This window comes from Callorhinus ursinus, unplaced genomic scaffold, assembly GCF_003265705.2.
Source record: "Callorhinus ursinus isolate GAN/ISIS: 27379988/994484 unplaced genomic scaffold, GSC_fseal_2.0 scaffold35, whole genome shotgun sequence".
Classification (NCBI taxonomy): Eukaryota; Metazoa; Chordata; class Mammalia; order Carnivora; family Otariidae; genus Callorhinus; species Callorhinus ursinus.
Window position 1 is genome coordinate 5,921,220 of NW_027397097.1, and position 17,699 is coordinate 5,938,918.

Here is a 17,699-nt window from a genome sequence, read left to right on the forward strand (position 1 = left end):
TTCACACCCAGTGCTGTTTCCTTTTGTAAAATGCGAAAATAAGTGTCCGTTTGGGCTCGTCATGAGGATTAAATGAAATATACTCTAGGGAGTGCACATTGTTGGCTCAGAGAGGTTGGTCTGACCTACCCAAGGCCACCCAGCAAGTACGAGGTGGTCTCTGAGGATCCTAAGGAGATGTCTAGGAGAACAGAGTTGTATTAGGGTAAAAGTGATCCTGCAGAATGGAGTGAGTTCTAGGTGAGTGTGGCAGTTTTGGGGGAGGGAAGCTGCTCAGAGGCTGGAAGAGGTTCTTGGAGACTGAGTTAAGAGAGCCCCCATCCTGCCGCCCGGGCTGGATACCAAAGACCCACCCGACAGCCAGCCTAGGAGCTCCAGGTGCATCTCAGTAGCGTGGGAAATTGATTTTAATGTGGAACTTGACTCACACGTCCTCTGGCAACGGGGTGTGAATTTGCCACCTAACAGGTACTTCAAGGGTTTTTCCGTTGGCGTGTATTTTTCTGTGTTGCTGTCACTCCTGAGTCCTGCCAGGGATTTATCACAGGGACCAGGCCTGGCTTGAGCTGCCTCAGAATGAGCTTGACGACAGGCGACCCCCAGGCGACCCCCTGCAGAAGGCCAAGCGCTGCCTTCTAGATGGCTTCAAAAGCATAAACAGAAACCCGATGCCATGTTTCCCTGGAGGAGCAAGCGGCCTTGCCAGGTTGAGGAAGTGTCCGGGGCAAGCAACAACAGCAAGCGAGCCCCCAGTGGTAAGCTGGTCCCCTGGCCTGGACCGCGGCCCTGGTCCTGAGCAAGAATATTGTCCACACTGCCATGCTCCTATTTCTGAAAGTGGCTTGCACAGGATCAGCCTCCCTTTTGGGAAGAGGAACCAAAAGTGGAGCAGTGATGCTTTGTTTTGCCCTTTTTCTTCTAGAAACTGCCAAGGAGCTGCAGGCAATGTAGAGTTGGGTGGGACCTGGGCCAGCCTGGTCTAAACCTGCTCCTGCTGGGGCCCCTGAGACTGACTCAGGCTTCAGCTGCCCCCACTGCTGTTCCGCAGGGTGAGCCCATAGCCTCCGCCACCTGGAGGGTCTCTCTCTTCCCTGGCCCCAGGACTCCCTGTCCCCGGCTCAAGCAGGATCTTTGCATTCATTCTTTTTTTTTTTTTTAAGATTTTATTTATTTATTTGACAGAGAGAGACACAGCAAGAGAGGGAACACAATCAGGGGAGTGGGAGAGGGAAAAGCAGGCTTCCCACAGAGCAGGGAGCCCGATGCGGGGCTCGATCCCAGGACCCTGGGATCATGACCTGAGCCGAAGGCAGACGCTTAACGACTGAGCCACCCAGGCGTCCCTTTGCATTCATTCTTTTTTTTTTTTTTTTTTTTTTTTTTGCATTCATTCTTGATAAAGTTCCTCTGGGCACATCCCATTCACGAATCCAGCTTGTTGGGATTTACCTCTTCATTCGTCTGGGTCATCGACGTTTTCTGATGTTCCACTCTGGGCCAGCTCTGTCTTTGGGACCAGGAGACAGGGTGATGAAGCCGGGGCCCCTGTGAAAATCTCCTCTCAGGAGCGACGCAGAGGGTTGCCACCTAGTGGAGGGCAGCAACCCAGAAGGAGGTGGGAACGATGCTCTGGAAGGAATCCTGCCGGCTGGTGAACCTCCTCCCCCACCACCCCCCACTGCCAGCCTCATGTGTGTGCGGGTCGTGGAGCCTGCCCATGGCTGCTTCACCCCGATCTCCTGCACACTGACTGAGCGGGGCAGAAGCAGCCGGAGGGCAGGTTGGTGGAGCCCCGCCCACTGACAAACGTCCAGCAGCAGATGGGGAGGAGTAGATGGAAGAACGAAGAAGACCGAGAGCAACAGTGTGATGGGCAAGCAAGCCCCCCTTGTCCCATGGGCCCCTGTCAGTGTCCGGGAGTGCGTGGGGCTGAGAGGCGGCAGTACCCAGACAGGGCAGCACAGGGTCTGTAGAACTAACCGGGGCTGGGAACAGAACTGAAGGCACAGAGCCGACACTAGGCCATGGAGGCCTGAGGAGCCCACTGTGACTCCCTGTCAAGGGGCCCTGGGCAGTGAGTGGGGGAAGGAGGCCGCTCCTCCCTCTGCCGGCTGCCCACCAGCCGGGCGCCTCCAAACAGGCAGCCTGCCCCTTCCCACTGCGACATCTGAGCCCACTCTGTGGGACCTTCTTGCTTCCCTTAAGGACACAGGACGTGTGATGTGGCCCGCTCCCAACCCTGACTGAAACACTCTCTCGCCCCTAAAATGTCGATCTCAAGCCTTTGGGCCGAACTCTGGCAATACCAGGGCAGCTGCTGGGATATCAGCTCTGACTAACTTTCTCTCTGTTGTGCCTTCTCCAGGACTCCAACCAGCCGTCCAGAGCTGCTTCGCAGGATCTCCCGGCTTCTCCTCCCCCTGCCACATTCGCATCCTTGGGTTGTCTCGGCGGGTAGAGCGCAGGGGCAGGTCAGACTCATATGGGGCTGAAAACTCTGCCCGATGGGCCTCTGACCTGGGGAGCCTAAGCCTCCTCACCTGTGAAATGGAGGACATTTGCACCGGGCTCCGGAGGCTGCTGCGAGGCTTGGCGGGGGGGGGCGGGATGGGGGACAGGCGCGCCTGGCACTGGTTGGGAGATGCCCCGTAAATGTCTATGAGGCCTGGATTCTGGAAAGCCTGGGTCCAGACTGCAAGGTGCAAAACCTGTGGGTTTGATGGGAATGAAGCCAGATCCTAACCCTTGGACGGGTCTGAATTTTCTCTCTCAACTGAGTCTTATCTTTTTTTTTTTTAAGATTTTTATTTATTTATTGAGAGAGAGAGAGAGAATGGTAGAGAGAGAGCATGAGAGGGAAGAAGGTCAGAGGGAGAGGCAGACTCCCTGCTGAGCCCGGAGCCCGATGCGGGACTCGATCCCGGGACTCCAGGGTCATGACCTGAGCCGAAGGCAGTGGCTTAACCAACTGAGCCACCCAGGCACCCTCAACTGAGTCTTGATCCATGTCTCCGTGGAGAACATTGCGAGGGCTGGAAGCTTGCAATTAAGGCCAGAATAGACTTCAAAGAGAGGAAACAAGGTTTCTATGAACTTGAGTGCCAGCAGCAGTTCCTGGTGAGAAATGATTGCCCGTGCACCTACCTCAGCTGTGTGTGTGTGTGTGTGTGTGTGTGTGTGTGTGTGCCCATGCCTGCTCTCTGGGTCTGGCTGTGACAGGACTGGACACCCTCTCAGAGTGCTGCGTGTGACTTCATGGCGCTTCTTTGAGACAGAGGCAGCCAACAGGGCTCCACATGCCTGGGGCCCGCCTCACAGCTGCTTCTTCCATTATAGGGAGGAGCCTGGCTCTGGTTGGGGCCGCGTGGCAGCGGGCGCCCAGCTCCTAGCCCCAGGCCAGGGCATGGATGGGAAAGGGGACCCTGGGCAGGGACGAGGAAGGGGTGCGGACCCAGAAACATTGGTTCAGGAATAGGCTGAGAAAGCAATGTGGGGCAGGGAGCTGGGGAAGGGGGGCCAGTGATCAGAAGGAGAAACAGAATTCAGAGCAAAGTTGTCATAGACAGGGACACGGTAGAAAGCCAGAGAACAGGGCAGAGAGACCCAGAGGCTAGAGAGTTGGAGGCAGTAGAAAGAGAGAAAGGGGGAGAGAGAAAGAAGAGATTCAAGAAAGAAAATTAAGATAGGAAGTCGATGTCATAGAAGAGAATAAAGTCACAGGAAGAGGAGGGAGAGGGACTCCCAGAGAATCAGAGGCAGAGAGGAAAGAGCATACGATGAGCAGACAGGGAGCGGGAAGAGAGATGGCAGAGCCAGGAGGGGCCTTAACATCTACATTCAACCCTCCCCCCATTTTCCAGATGAGAAAACTGAGGCCCAGCAAACTGGTGGCAGAATCAAGCTTAGCACACGGGAGACAAAGATGGTGAAAAGAGAAAGAAACCTGGAGAAAAGTTGAGAGCCTGACAGAAAGCCCCAAAGGGGAGGGGAGCAAGAAAAGATGGGTGTGGTGGGGCTGGGGGCTGGCCGTAGACCAGGCCGCTGGAGCAGGGAGCCCCAGGTGCCCAGAGCAGTGAACACCCACCTCTCCCTCATTTGGGGGTCTGGCAGTGACCCACAGAGCCAAGGACCTCCCACCTGAGCCCCGGTCCCAGGTAAAGGCAGAGAAACTGGGGGTGTGGTTTGGGCTGAAGAAGCACCAATGCAATGGTAACCATTTTCACACACTTACCAGAAGGGAGCACATGGAGGTGGGCACCCTGGCAGGTCTAAGTAATGTCAGCTGACGGCAAAGTAGGAGATGGCATAATTGTGAACAACAGAGGCCAGAAGTTACCACGTTTCTCGAGGTGGGACCATGCAGGAGCAGGAGCATCAGAATTCTAACAGTGAGTGTGCTTCCCAATGATCCACAGTTATCAAGAATGGGTAACCCACCTTAGTGAGCATTGCTCACAAAGATGTGGAAGCATTGCATGCATTTGAGGGAGAGGGTCTCAAATCAGGAGTCCAGCAATGTGTTCTGAGGGTACAAGATTTATTTTTTTTAAGATTTTATTTATTTATTTTTAGAGAGCGAGAGAGACAGCACAAGCAGGAGGGCAGGGAGAGAGAGAGAGCAAGAATCTGAAGCAGACTCCACGCTGAGCGCAGAGCCCGATGCGGGGCTCGATCCCGAGACCCCGAGATCATGACCTGAACTGAAACCAAGAGTCAGATGCTTAACAGACGGCGCCAGCCAGGCACCACCTAATGGTATAAGATTTCTAAGGGCATTTTAAACTGTGTGTTTTCCTTATTTTATATTATATTAAAAATTCTCTTTCTAGTTGATCAAGGGTACACTTACCATGATGAGCACCGAATAATGTATAGAGTTGTTGAATCACTATATTGTATACCTGAAACTAATATAACACTGCATATTAACTCTACTGGAACTAAAAGAAAAAGAAAAAAAAAACAAAAAATGATCTTCCCAGTTACGAAAACCAATGGTCTCTTTTTCACCGACAATTCAAAATTAAAAGAGATTTTTGTAGAATAAAGCTTGAGTTTCTTGCTGAGGGTTACTCAAGAAAGACTGAGCTTTGAGGGGATCAATTCAACAAATGTTGACCATGTGGGGGACTGGGCCCGGCCTGGGGTAGCCAAGCACAGAAAGGGTGAGGAAGGCATCCGCACAAAGGAGGGGGGCAGTGGCTGTGATGGGAGGTTGGTTATATGTATCAAATAAGTAAATATATTCAGGATAATGGGAGCCAGGTTTCCTCACTGTTGGAGGAGAAAGTCACAAATATGGAAAGAGACACAGAGAATGAGCTGCGTGGTGTGGGAGTGGAATTGGAGGAAGGGCGGTGAACTCAACAATTTCACAGATAGACATGCTTTTAGCTCTCTCCACTGAGAAGACCTGGGAGACGTAACACCCCGATAGCCATGAGCACCCCAAATACCTAGATCTTGTCTTCTAAAAGGATCCAGGGCTCCTTGTAGAAATGGCTTATTCCTGAGGCCCAGAAAGAATAAGATGAGCCTGTTGTTCTGAAAAGTGAGGAAGTACTTAAAGGCAAGGATCTATCCCAAAGTCACAGAAGTCACTGTGTCTGATCTGGAACACTTTGAGCATCAAAATAAATAATGATAGTAACAGATTACAGCACATTGAATAAAATAAGAAACCATGAGTCCAAACAGGGAGGAAGGGAAGGGAGGAGGAGGAAGGGAGAATTTGATGGGGAACGGGATATTCTTATCATTTCAAAATACCTCCCCACAAAAATACTCTTTCATTGCAGATGGAAAAGGAATAGTTTCCTGAGTAATGTTCCTGCGCAGAAGCTTGCCAAACACAATCAGGGTGATCAAACAGCACCAGTAAGAAGACAAACTGAAATCATGTGCCGCCTGATAACGTGCGCTGAGAACACAGGATCGCTTCTGTGGTATTCCTGCTAAAGATTCGAAACCTGAATCTAATCACGAGAGAATAGCAGACAAAACCAAAACTGAAGGGCATTCTACCAGGGCAAGGCAAGAATCACTGACTTATAATCTTCACAAGTATCAAGATCATGAAAGGCAAGGGAAGGCCTGGGAAACTGTTCCAGTCTGAAGGAGACTAAGACACAGACGTGACAGGAGACTCTGAACTGGATCCTTTGGGTATAAAGGATAGGATTGGGACAACGGGAGAACTTTGAAGGGGGCCTACGGGGTGGATTACGGTCACGTACACATGTTCATTTCCTGACTTTGATGGTCCTGGTGTGCTTGTGAAGGAAGAGGCCCTTGTTTGTAGGAAACACTAAAATATTCACGTGGGAAAAAAATACATTATGTGTACTTGCAACTTTTCTGTAAATGTGAAAATTGTTTTAAAAATTTTTAATCAAGGGGCACGGGGGCGGCTCAGCCAGTTAAGGGTTCAAAGATCCAGCCCCACGTCGGGCTCTGCACTCAACAGGGAGTCTGCTTGGGATTCTCTCTCTCTCCCTTTCCCCCTGCTCGTTCTCTCTCTTTCCCTCTCAAATAAATAAATAAATCTTTTAAAAATTTTTAATAAAATTGAAAATAAAATTTTTTAAATAAAAAATTTTAATAAGACTCAGGATAAAGGATTTTTCATCAGAGCAATGACAAACCTTCAAGGAATTAATAACCTGAATTCATACAACATTTCCGTACCAAAATCAGAGTCAGTGTGGTAAAGGAAAATTATAAGCCTATAGGACCTATGAACGTGTTTGTAAAAATCCCAAATAGGGGCGCCTGGCCAGCTGAGTCAGTTAAGTGTTGGACTCTTGGTTTCAGCTCAGGTCATGACCTCGGGGTCATGAGATCGAGCCTGCATCAGGCTCCACACTGGGCATGGAACCTACTTAAGATTCTTCCTCTCCCTCTGCCCGTCCCCCTGCGCGCGCTCTCTCTCTCTCTCTCTCTCTCAAATAAGTAAATAAATAAATAAATCTTGTTTTAAAGTCCTAAATAAAACACAAGCAAAGTTTATGGCACCATACTCCAGGAGACTTTCCTGGGAGCCATTGGCTTGTCCCTTGCTCCTGAGCAAGAGCCTGTGCAGCTGGGGCGCCATCTTGGGTCATGAGGGTCAGCCTGATCGACAGGTGACAGGGTGCAAAATGGGAGAGCCTGGGGCATTGAGGGCTTCCTGGAGTACAGTTGCCCAACTACTCCTGAATGCCCACTCCAGACCTGTATGGGGGGGAGACATAAACTCCTCTTATGTTTAAGCTGCTATTATTTTGGCTTTTCTGTCATTCACTGCCAAATCTTATGTTACCTATTATTCAGCAATAGCGGATTAAAGGAGAAAAGCTGTATTTTCATCCTGTAGATGAAAAAAAAGGATTCAATACTATTCAATGTTTACTCATGACTAAACAAACAAAACAGCTCTTAGACTCAGAGGGCAGAAAAACTTTCCAAATCTCACAAATAATACCTACAAAATCTCCACCGGCAAACCATATTCAATAGTGAGTTTTGTTTTTTTTTTTAATCCTCTTTACAATCAGGAACAAGGGTTCCTACTGTCACAGCTTCTGTGGAATTGGGTTCTGGAGTCCCTAGCCAGCACAATAAAATAAGGAGAAGAACTGAGAAGTACAAAGATACCAAAGGGAAAAACAAGACTCTCATTGTTTACAGATATTGTTATCTACGTGTAACCTACAAACGACCCTCAAATAATTAAAATCACAGAGTTTAGCAAGATGGGTGAAGATAAGATAAATACATAAAAAGCAGCAGCATTTTTTTATACCAGCAACATAAAGTTCAAAAGTGTACTTTTTCAAAAGATGCGTTCATAATAGCAACAAAAATTAGAATGTGTCTTGAAATCAATTTAACAAAGACATACAAGCCCTTTGATGAAGAAAGATTTTAAACTCAATTGAAAACATTAAGGAAGACCTTTAAAAAGTGGGGACATATTTAAGATTCATGGATAAAAAATGACCACTTATCAGCATCAATTATCTCCAAATCAATTTGTAGATTCCATATCATCCCACTAAAAAGTCCAGCAAATCTTTTGGAGAATTTTGCAAGTTGGTTTTAGCATTTTGTTTAATTGACAAGCAAAAAGGCCAAGATACTTCCAAGAAAAGAAAAAGAAGGTGAGAGGCCTGCCCTACCAGCTACTGAGACTTATCAGAAAACCACAGAAATTAAGAAAGTGGGTGTTGGCGCCCACAACTAAAGCGATGGAACAGAACAGAGACCCCAGAAGTAGGACCCCATGCATGTGGAAACTTGATATCTGATAGCTGCGTTGCAGATGAACAAAGGACTATTCACTGAATAGCACTGACACTTCTTGGGATCCTTCTGCAAAAAACGAAATGTGATCTGCACCTTACACCGTCCACAACAATCAGTTCCAGATGGGTTACGAGTTCAACTACGAGAACCAACTTTTTTGTTGTGAATTTTTGGAGAAAACAGAGGAACATTCCTTTATGAACTTCCTTTATGGAACAAGAAATTTTTTTAAAAAATGCAAATATAAAGGGAAAAGTGCAGGAAGGCTGACAGTTACAGACTTTAGAACTTCTGTTCATCCAAAGATACCGTAAAGTCAAAACGCAAGCCTCAAAGTGGGTGTGGCAGATTTTATTTTCCCCAAAGGGCTGCAATTATATCTCTCATCCCACATGCTCTTTTAGGACCTTGCCACTCCCCATCAAGAAGTAGAGTTTATACCCTCTCCCCTTGGACCTGGCAGACGCTTGTAACTGCCTTGACTAATAAGGGACAGCCAAAGTGATGCCATTGACTGCCGGGCTGGGTCATAAAACTGCCATCCATGTGAACCTCCATCCCCCCTGCTTCTGGCCTTCTCCCCCTCTCCCCACCTGCACTTTGCAGGTGACACGGAGCTCCTGTCTGGTTCAGACTCTGTCTCCACCACATCTGATATGCCAATGTTTGCTTGGGCTCAGCTTCTGCAGCTGAGCAAGATCCTCTCCCAGAACCACCTGGCCTGGAAACCTGCCTGGGACTTACCTGAGACATCTATTTTTACAGTCTCCCACCTGAGAGGTGGAGAGAGGCACAGAAATCAATGGCATATCCAACATCCATCAGTACTGAGGCGTTGGGAAGAAAGGGCTGGCCTGGAGAAAGCATGTTGGGTACACTTAGAATGAGAAGCCGTGTCCCCGCCAGCTACCCAGGGCTGTCCACCGGAGTCATGGCCAGGAAGGGAGGGAAAAGGTGAGGACTTGGAGAGTTCCAAGTCCTTGCTCTGCCCCTCACATGCCGTGTGACTCTGGGCATGTCACTTTGCCTCTCTGGGTCTCAGCTTCCTTAATACCAGGGTTCCTGTGTTCATCATTTCCATACATTTAGTACCTAGCAGGGTTCTGATATATGGAGCAGGTGCTCCATACATGGAGTTGAAGGACTGCTCTCTCTCCCCCTGTCCCCACATTGTTCCTACCTTGTAGTAAACTTCTGCTCATTTGCCAAGAGCCATCTCATGCATCACCCCTGCAGTAAGTCTCCCTTGACTCATCAAGCCAGCTGGGGGTCTCCGTGCTTCCCTCTATCACAGGACTAAACTCTGTCCCCCATCCCAGCCACTCCAGACGGTGAGCCCAAGAGCAGAAATCAAATCTGAACCACCTCTGTGTCCCAGGACCCAGCCCAGGAAATGGCTGCTGAACTAATTACTTAATTAGCACATAAAGAAAGCTGTTCACTTAAGAGGACCCAGAAGGGTCTGCTCTGGCTGAAGGCCACACAACAGTCAGATGGGGAACCAAGTCCCAGGCTGCTCTGAGATTCCCGTCAGTGAGGCCAGTCCCGGGGCTGCTGGGGAAAGTCACCGGCTTCCAGACAGCTGCTTTCTCAGCCGATCTCATGACGCACATGAGTCTCTCATTTATTCATTTATTTTCCAATAGTGGCAATATTCCAAGGGTGGCATACTTTTTTTTTCCTGGTAAGATCTACAGATATATATATATATATATATATATATATATATATATATATATATATATGGATATGAATTGTCATTTGTGCTGCTCTAAATATATCTTCATATCTTTTATGCCACTGTCAAACGGCCCAGGGTAAACTCTCCATTATCGGTATGTGGATTATCCGTGGCCCGAGTGGACTCCCAGATGGCTTCCCTGGGCTTTCTGGGTCACCTCTTACTCTCACCTGAAGACTCGACCTTTCCAATTTCATGTGAACCAAGTAAATTTTTAGTCCGACGCTTGCTCTCTCACCTGTGGCCTGTTCCCGTCCAGAATGGCCCAGCTTAGCTCAGCTTGGGCTGAACTCAAAGTCCCGCAGTGAGTCCCGCTGTGGGAGCCAATCTGTCTCACCACCCCCCCACCTGCTTCTTTGTTTTCATACAGTTCAGCCTGGGACACCATGTCTCTGGAAGACCCCTCTGGAGGCAGAGTGGAGACGGGCAGGAGGAGAGACTCAGTCAGAAGAACACCGTCACAGATGCTGGGATGTCCCGCCCCGGGTCGCCTTGGTCCACGTCGAGTTCACAAGCAGCCTCAGGAAACAGTCTCATCCACGCTGACGGCTTTCCACCGCAGCATCTTCCTGCCTCTACTCTGTGCCCAGGAAGAGAAGGGCCTTCCCAGGAACCTGCTCAGCCCTGCAGACACCTCCAGGCCCCCGAGGGACTGCGCTGTAGTGTTTGTTCTCCTCGCTCTCTGCACTGCCTGATTCACTTTGAGGGTCACCCCCCAAATAATGTATGTGCATCCAAGTCCTTGTCTCAGGGCCTGCTTTTGGGAGAACCCAAGTTAAGACAGCCAAGGAAGAGGTTGATGCAACAGGGCGGGGAGGAGTGATAGGGCCTGACCCAGGGGAGGGCTGTGAGGATGCAGAGAGCCAGCAGATCCCACAGACGTTTCAAAGGCAGAACAGGGCATGATCTGGCTTAATGTAGGGACAGGGTGAGAAGGGGGGACATAGTGACACCTAGGTTTCTAATTTGAGCAACACCTTTACTGCCATAAGAAACAGTAAAGTAGGGGTGCCTGGGTGTCTCAGTTCTTTGAGTGTTTGACTCTTGGTTTTGGCTCAGGTGGTGATCTCAGGGTTGTGATCTGGGATCCAGGGATGGAGCCCCACATTGGGCTCCGAGCTCAGCACGCAGAGTCTGCTTGTCCCCCTCCCTCCCCTTCTGTCCCTACCCCCCAATCCCTCACTCACCCTCATATGCGCACATGCATGCGTGTATGCACTCTTTCAAATAAACAGATGAATAAAATCTTTTAAAAAGAAGAAAGAAGGGCGCCTGGGTGGCTCAGTCAGTTAAGTGTCTGCCTTCAGCTCAGGTCCTGATCCCAGGGGCCTGGGATGGAGCCCTGCGTTGGGCTCCCTACTCAGCGGAGAGTCTGTTTCTCCCTCTCCCTCTGCCCCTGCCCCCACCCCCATGCTCCCTCTTTCACATAAATAAATAAAATCTGAAAGAAAGAGAGTGAGAAAGAAAGAAAGAAAGAAAGAAAGAAAGAAAGAAAGAAAGAAAGAAAGAAAGAAAAAGAAAAAGAGTAAAGTAAATTTGGCAAAAAAAAGTATGACCAGCTTTGAGTGGATTACAATTTCAAATTTTACATATATTATAGATAATCCTCATAACAACCTTGTGAGACATTCATAAGTATATTGATTTCTCATAACGTCAAAAAGAAAAAAGGGATTTAAAGTGGCTTATAAGATTTTATAATAATACAGGATAGGGTATATATAAAATTGTGTATCAATTAGTGGAGTGTTAAAGGTAGTTGTGAAAACGATGATGTAGAAGAATATTTAATGACATGGAAAGCTCTTTACAACATTTTATTAAGTTAAGAAAAATTAGCCTACAAGAAAACAGAGGAGCCCTAACTGTGGGAGTATATACGTGGGTGTATGGAATGGGTTCCAAATGCAGACCATTCAGATATATACAAAAAAGTGGTAACTGCCTTTTTCTACCTAAATTTAATTTCTATTACAAACCCCCATTTTGTGAGATGGAAGCTTAACCTCAGTCATTTCTGGGTCCCCACGCACACAACCAACTCCACCTCCTTTTCCCTGTCCTCAAGTGCCATCTGCCCACGATGGTGGAATGTCCCCGAGACATCCCACGAGCCTGGCCTAGCCCACTGTCAGTTCTCACGGGCGGCGCTGTGGGATCGAGGCCGGTTCCTGTCCACCTGACCCTTCAGTCCAGGCAGCTTTCTTGGCCCGTGTCAGCAGAAAAAATGCCCCCCCTCCCCCAACACATATTCACTTCTTAATCTCCCCGAACCTGTGAATATTACCTTATATGGCAAAAGAGGAATATTGCACTATATAGAAAAATATGTGATTAAGATAAAGATCTTTTTTTTAAAAATCCCATCCCATAATTTCAAAAAGGAAACTGAGGTCCAAAGAGATGAGTTCTCTTACCGCAGATCGCCCCTAGAGGCTCCTGATTTTTCCCCTTCCCTTTCTCACATCAGAATAAAACATAACGGGGCATGATAATGTAGAAAAGTGCCATCAGTGGGCAAACTGAATTCACCGATAATTTCAGCATTTACTAAGAACCTATATACCACCAGTTCTGCTAAGCGCTGGGGCTCGTGGACCCCGGCCCTCACTGAGCTTAGGTTCCCATGCAGAGGAGGAATCTTCCTCACCTTTGTTCAGTCAGTCTCTTCTATCCAAAAACCCTACAGATGCCTCTCTGACCCATCAGAGGCCAACAAGACGTTCTCTGTCCTTTATTCTGTGCGTATTTCATGCATTCAGTTGGGTGCCTTAACTCGGGCACAGACAAACCAAAAGAATAGCAGCGACTGGAGCCCCACCTCCCTCAGCTCTTCTTTGGTTCCTGTACAAGAGGCAAGACACGTAAGGACGATGCACACACGTGCACACATGGGTAGAGACAGAGAAGAGCGCAAGACTGATATCTTTATTTCATTGTCACCTAGGACAGAAATTCACTGGTGTATTTAAATTATTACGTATTCACGAGTTTTAATGACTCGCCTATTTAAAATTATTATTATGTATTTGTTTACAATTTTAATTTTACTTCTTTTTAAAATTGTGTTTAAATATTTTTCAAAGATTTTATTTATTTGTTTATTTGAGAGAGAGAGACCAAGAGAGAGGGTGGAGAGCAAGGCAGGGAGGGGCCAAAGGAGAGGGAGAAATAGGCTCCCCCCTGAGCAGAGCCCCCCGCACACAAGGGGCTCAATCACAGGACCCTGCGCAGAGGGCAGACACTTAACAGACTGAGCCACCCAGGTGCCCCTTAATTATTTTTCTTATTATTTATAAGGGAAGTTTTTCTATTGAGACGTAGTTGACATATAACATTATTTTAGTTTCAGGTCTATATCATAATGATTTGGTATTTGTACATATTGTGCAATGATCACCACAATAGGTCGTTAACATCCTTCCTTAGACATAGTTACAAAAATTTTTTTTCTTGTGATGAGAACTTTTAAGGTCTATTCTCTTAGCAATTTTCAAATATACAACACAGTATTGTTAACCATGGTCACCATGCTGTGCATTATTATCTCCAGGACTTTATAAATGGAATTTTGTACCTTTTGAGCACCTCCACCCATTTCACCTACCTCCTACCCCCACAGCTCGCAATCACCAATCTTTTCTCTGTTTCTCTAAGTTCAGTTTGGGGGGGGTGTTTTTTTAGATTTCACATATAAACGAGGTCATGCAGTATTTGTCTTTCTACGTCTGACTTACTTAGCATAATGCCCTCCAAGTCCCTCCATGTTGTCACAGATGGCAAGATTTCCTTCTTTTTTATGGCCAAAAATTATGCCATTTTTTACATGTCCACCACATCTCCTTGATTCGTTCATCCATCAGCGCACTCCGGTTGCTTCCATATCTTTGCTATCATAAATACTGCTGCAACAAGCACGGGAATGTATATATCTTTCTAAGTTAGTGTTTTCCTTTTCATCTGATAAATACCCGGAAGTGGAATTGCTGGATTGTAGGGTAGCTCTATTTTCAACTTTTTGAGGAAACTCCATACCGTTTTCCAGTGTGGCTCCGCCAGCTTGCATTCCCACCAACAGTGCATGAGGGTTCCCCTCTCTCCACATCCTCGCCAACACTTGTTATTTCTTATCTTTTTGATGATAGCCATTCTAACAGGGGTGAGGTGATATTTCATGAATCCTATGCTTGGATTTTCATGTCCCTGATGACGAGTGATATAGAACATCTTCTCATGTGTCTGTTGGCCATCTGCATCTCTTCTCTGGAAACATGCCTGTGCAGATCCTCTGCCCACTGTTTAATCAGATTGTTTTTTGTTTTGTTTTGTTTCATCTTGTCACTGAGTTGTAGGAGTTACATATTTTGTTGTTGTAGGTGTAATATATTTTGGATATTAACCCCTTACCGTATATATGATTTTCAAATGTTTTCTCCCATTCAGTAGGTTGCCTCTTCACATTGTTGATGGTTTCCTTTGCTGTGCAGAAGGCTTTTAGTTTGATGTATTGTTTTATTTTTCCTTCTGTTTAAGATAAGGATCTTGAGGGAAGGAGCTTATCCTGGACTATCCAGATGGATTTGAACTGCAATCACATGTATCCTCGTAAGCGAGAGGCAGAGGGAGATTAGACAGGCATGAAAACAGAACAGAGGGGTAGCCACAAGCTAATGAATGCCAACAGCCACCAGGGGCTGGAGGGGGCAAGAAGCTTCTCCCCCGGGGCCCTGCCAGCACTTTGATTTCAGTGCAGCGAAATGACTTTGGAGCTCTGGCCTCCAGAACTGTGAGAGAATAAAGGTCTGTGGTTTCAAGCCAGCAAAGTGTGTGGTAATGTGGGATAGCCAGCAGCCACAGGAAACTGGTACAGCCCCACATCGGGGCACCGTGATGGTCCCGCTGGTGTGCGTGAGCCAAGGGGAACCCCGGGAGCTCTCCATCATGCCCCACAACCTCCCCAGAGCCCAGGACCTCCCTCTCCCTCCCCTAGCCTCTCCTGGGCTGGGGAATATTCTGCAGGGCTCTCACCGCCCATCCGCTTGGACTGCCCAGTCATCTCTGCTCCGCTCTGCTGTCCGGCACCTCAGCGCGGTGCCAGGAACTCAGGGGCCCTGTCCTCCTCAAGATGTGTTGACAGGGAGGGCACAGGTCCTACCTGCTCATGGAGTCCTACAGCACCCTTCTGCCACGCCGGGGCAGGTCCCCACGCCTCCACTTCCCGGGACGAAGCAGGGGCAGCGGACAGACGGGACAGACAGGAGGGAGACAGACAGGGCCCTCCTTCAGCACCCACACTTCCTCACCTTCCCTCCATTGCTGTCCCCCGGCTCCGTTAGAGCATTCCTGCCTGCTCTGGACTCTCCCTCTACTCTTCCAATGTGTAGCTTATACTCAAACCTCAAAAGCCAGATCTTTGCTTCATTATTTGTTTTCCACTGTGGCATGAAGTTTCAGTCCCCCGGGAGCCTGGGTGAGGGAAAGGGCACGGGATTAAAGGAATTGTGGGAGAAGGAAAATAAACGTTTAGTAGCTCACTGCTACACATACATTACATATATGTCATATATATGTATATATATATAATTTGTCTATATATGTACATATATATAATCAAATGGAAATTCTACCAGAAACAAGACTTACGGTAGTTATCTTTGAGTCACGTATTTTCCCCATGCTGTATTCTACATGTCCATTTTCCAAAATACCTAACCTGAACATGTATTATTGTTGTAATCGAGGGAAAACTGTTATTGTCAAGGACATTATGGAAGAGGCATGACATTCGAAAACAATTCGCAAGCAGGTAGGAAAGCAGCAAGCACAGAAATAAAGCTGCCACTACCTAAAGGTCAAGGCGCGGCTCTGGCTGGTCACGTGCTTTGCGTCGGGCTCCCCAGCAGCCAATCAGCACGAGCAGCGCCGCCAGAGTTCCCAAGAGTGAAAGGGACCGTCGGCTCCGAAGGACTGCTATTCTTAGGCCTGAAAGCAGACGAGAATTTATGCCAAGGATCTGTTGGAGGCATATTCTTAATCTGCTTTTTTACAGAGGAGAAAAATGAAGCTGAGTGGTAAAACGTCTTGCCCCGTGAGAGCTACGAAGAGGCAGAGCTGGGTTTTGAACCCACAGAACAGCCCTGCAGAGTGATCATTTTAAAACATAAGTCATGGGTGAAGGGGGTCAAAAGGTACAAACTCCTAGTTATAAGATAAACGAGTCCGGGGAAGCCGTGCACAGCGTAGTGACTATAGTTAATAATATATATTTGAAAGTTGCTAAGAGAGTAGAACTTAAAAGTTCTCATCACAGAGCGCCTGGGTGGCCCAGTTGGTTAAGGGTCTGTCTGCCTTCGGCTCAGGTCGTGATCCCAGGCTCCTGGGATCGAGCCCCATATCGGGCTCCCCGCTCAGCGGGGAACCTGCTTCTCCCTCTGCTCCCCACTCTTGCTCTCTCTGTCTCTGTCTCTCTCTCTCTCAAATAAATAAATAAGAATCTTTAAAAAAAAAAAGTTCTCATCACAAGAAGAAACTATTTTTGTAACTATGTGTGGCGATGGATGTTAATTAAATTTATTGTGATAATCATTTGGCATGTATCAAATTAATAGATTATACACCTGAAACTACAATATCGTATGCCAAGTATATCTCTACAAAAATAAGTATTAGATAAATCAAATCAAATCAAATCATGTCATTCCTACGCTCAAAACCTCCCATGGCTCCTTAACTCATTCAGGGCGAAAATGAAAGTCCTTCTGATAGCCTATAAGGGCTGGTGAACTAGCCCAGTAACCACCCTGGCCTCATGCCCTAATGTTCTCCTGTTTCCCTTCTCCACCCCCAACAAACCAGGTCAGCTCCACCCTAAGGTCTTGGCCCCAGCTCTTCCCCTGGTCAAGAACCACCCCCCTCCCTGCCCCTACAGGTAAAACTGTCTGGCCAAGTCCCTCACCTCCTTCAAGCTTTGGCTCAAAGTTCCTCTTTGAAGGAGTCATACACCAACCATCCTGTTTAAGATGGCAACCTACTCCCTTTTCCCCACACTCCCCCTAGCACTGCTCTATTTTTATTCACAGCACTTGTCACCGTCTAACACTCATGTTTGCTCTTTGTCATCTGCTCCCTCTGCTAGAAGGCAAGTTCTCCGAGGACAGGATTTGTGCCCTTGGTTCACCGATATTACCTAAGTGCTGCTGACAGGACCCGACACAGTGTAGAAGCTCACCAGGTATTTGTTAGGTGGTTGAATGATGCTCAGAGAATGCTCCCCACCTTGCCTGGTGCATAGTAAGTGCTCAGAGAACGTGGCTGTCGGGGGCCGGGGGCCACTTCCCTTTGCACCCATTGTATTGGGTCAGGTCCTCTGTTAGGCACCGGGAATGGGAAAATCCTATCCTCAAGGATTTCCCACTTTCTCGTGAGTTTTCTCACTAAATGCTCGTGTGACCCACAGGTAGGTATGAACAGTCCCATCTTACAAGTGCGTACACTAAATTCACGGAGTCAGGTAAACCGCCCAAGGTCTAGCTAAGGAATGACTCATCTGACTCAGGGAGATCTTGGGACGGTTGCAGTAGAGTTGGCTGCTGAAGAGTTAGCAGGAGAGTCACAGAAATAGAAGGCTGGACTGCACATCCCAGGTGGCAAGGCCAGCGGGCCCCAAGGCACA

General features: G+C 47.7%; 1 long non-coding RNA gene across 2 annotated transcripts; it reads right to left on the minus strand.

The window, feature by feature from the left end:
* Positions 1-1,256: 1,256 nt before the first annotated feature.
* On the minus strand, positions 1,257-15,434 carry LOC141370447 (uncharacterized). Of its 2 annotated transcripts, none has more exons than XR_012374475.1 (3): positions 15,331-15,434; positions 2,341-2,540; positions 1,257-1,587 (listed from the first exon to the last, which is right to left on the minus strand). It is a non-coding gene; the product is annotated as an uncharacterized lncRNA (long non-coding RNA). The 2 variants fall into 2 exon arrangements; XR_012374476.1 differs by having other exon boundaries at positions 15,183-15,396.
* Between the last annotated feature and the right edge of the window lie 2,265 nt (positions 15,435-17,699).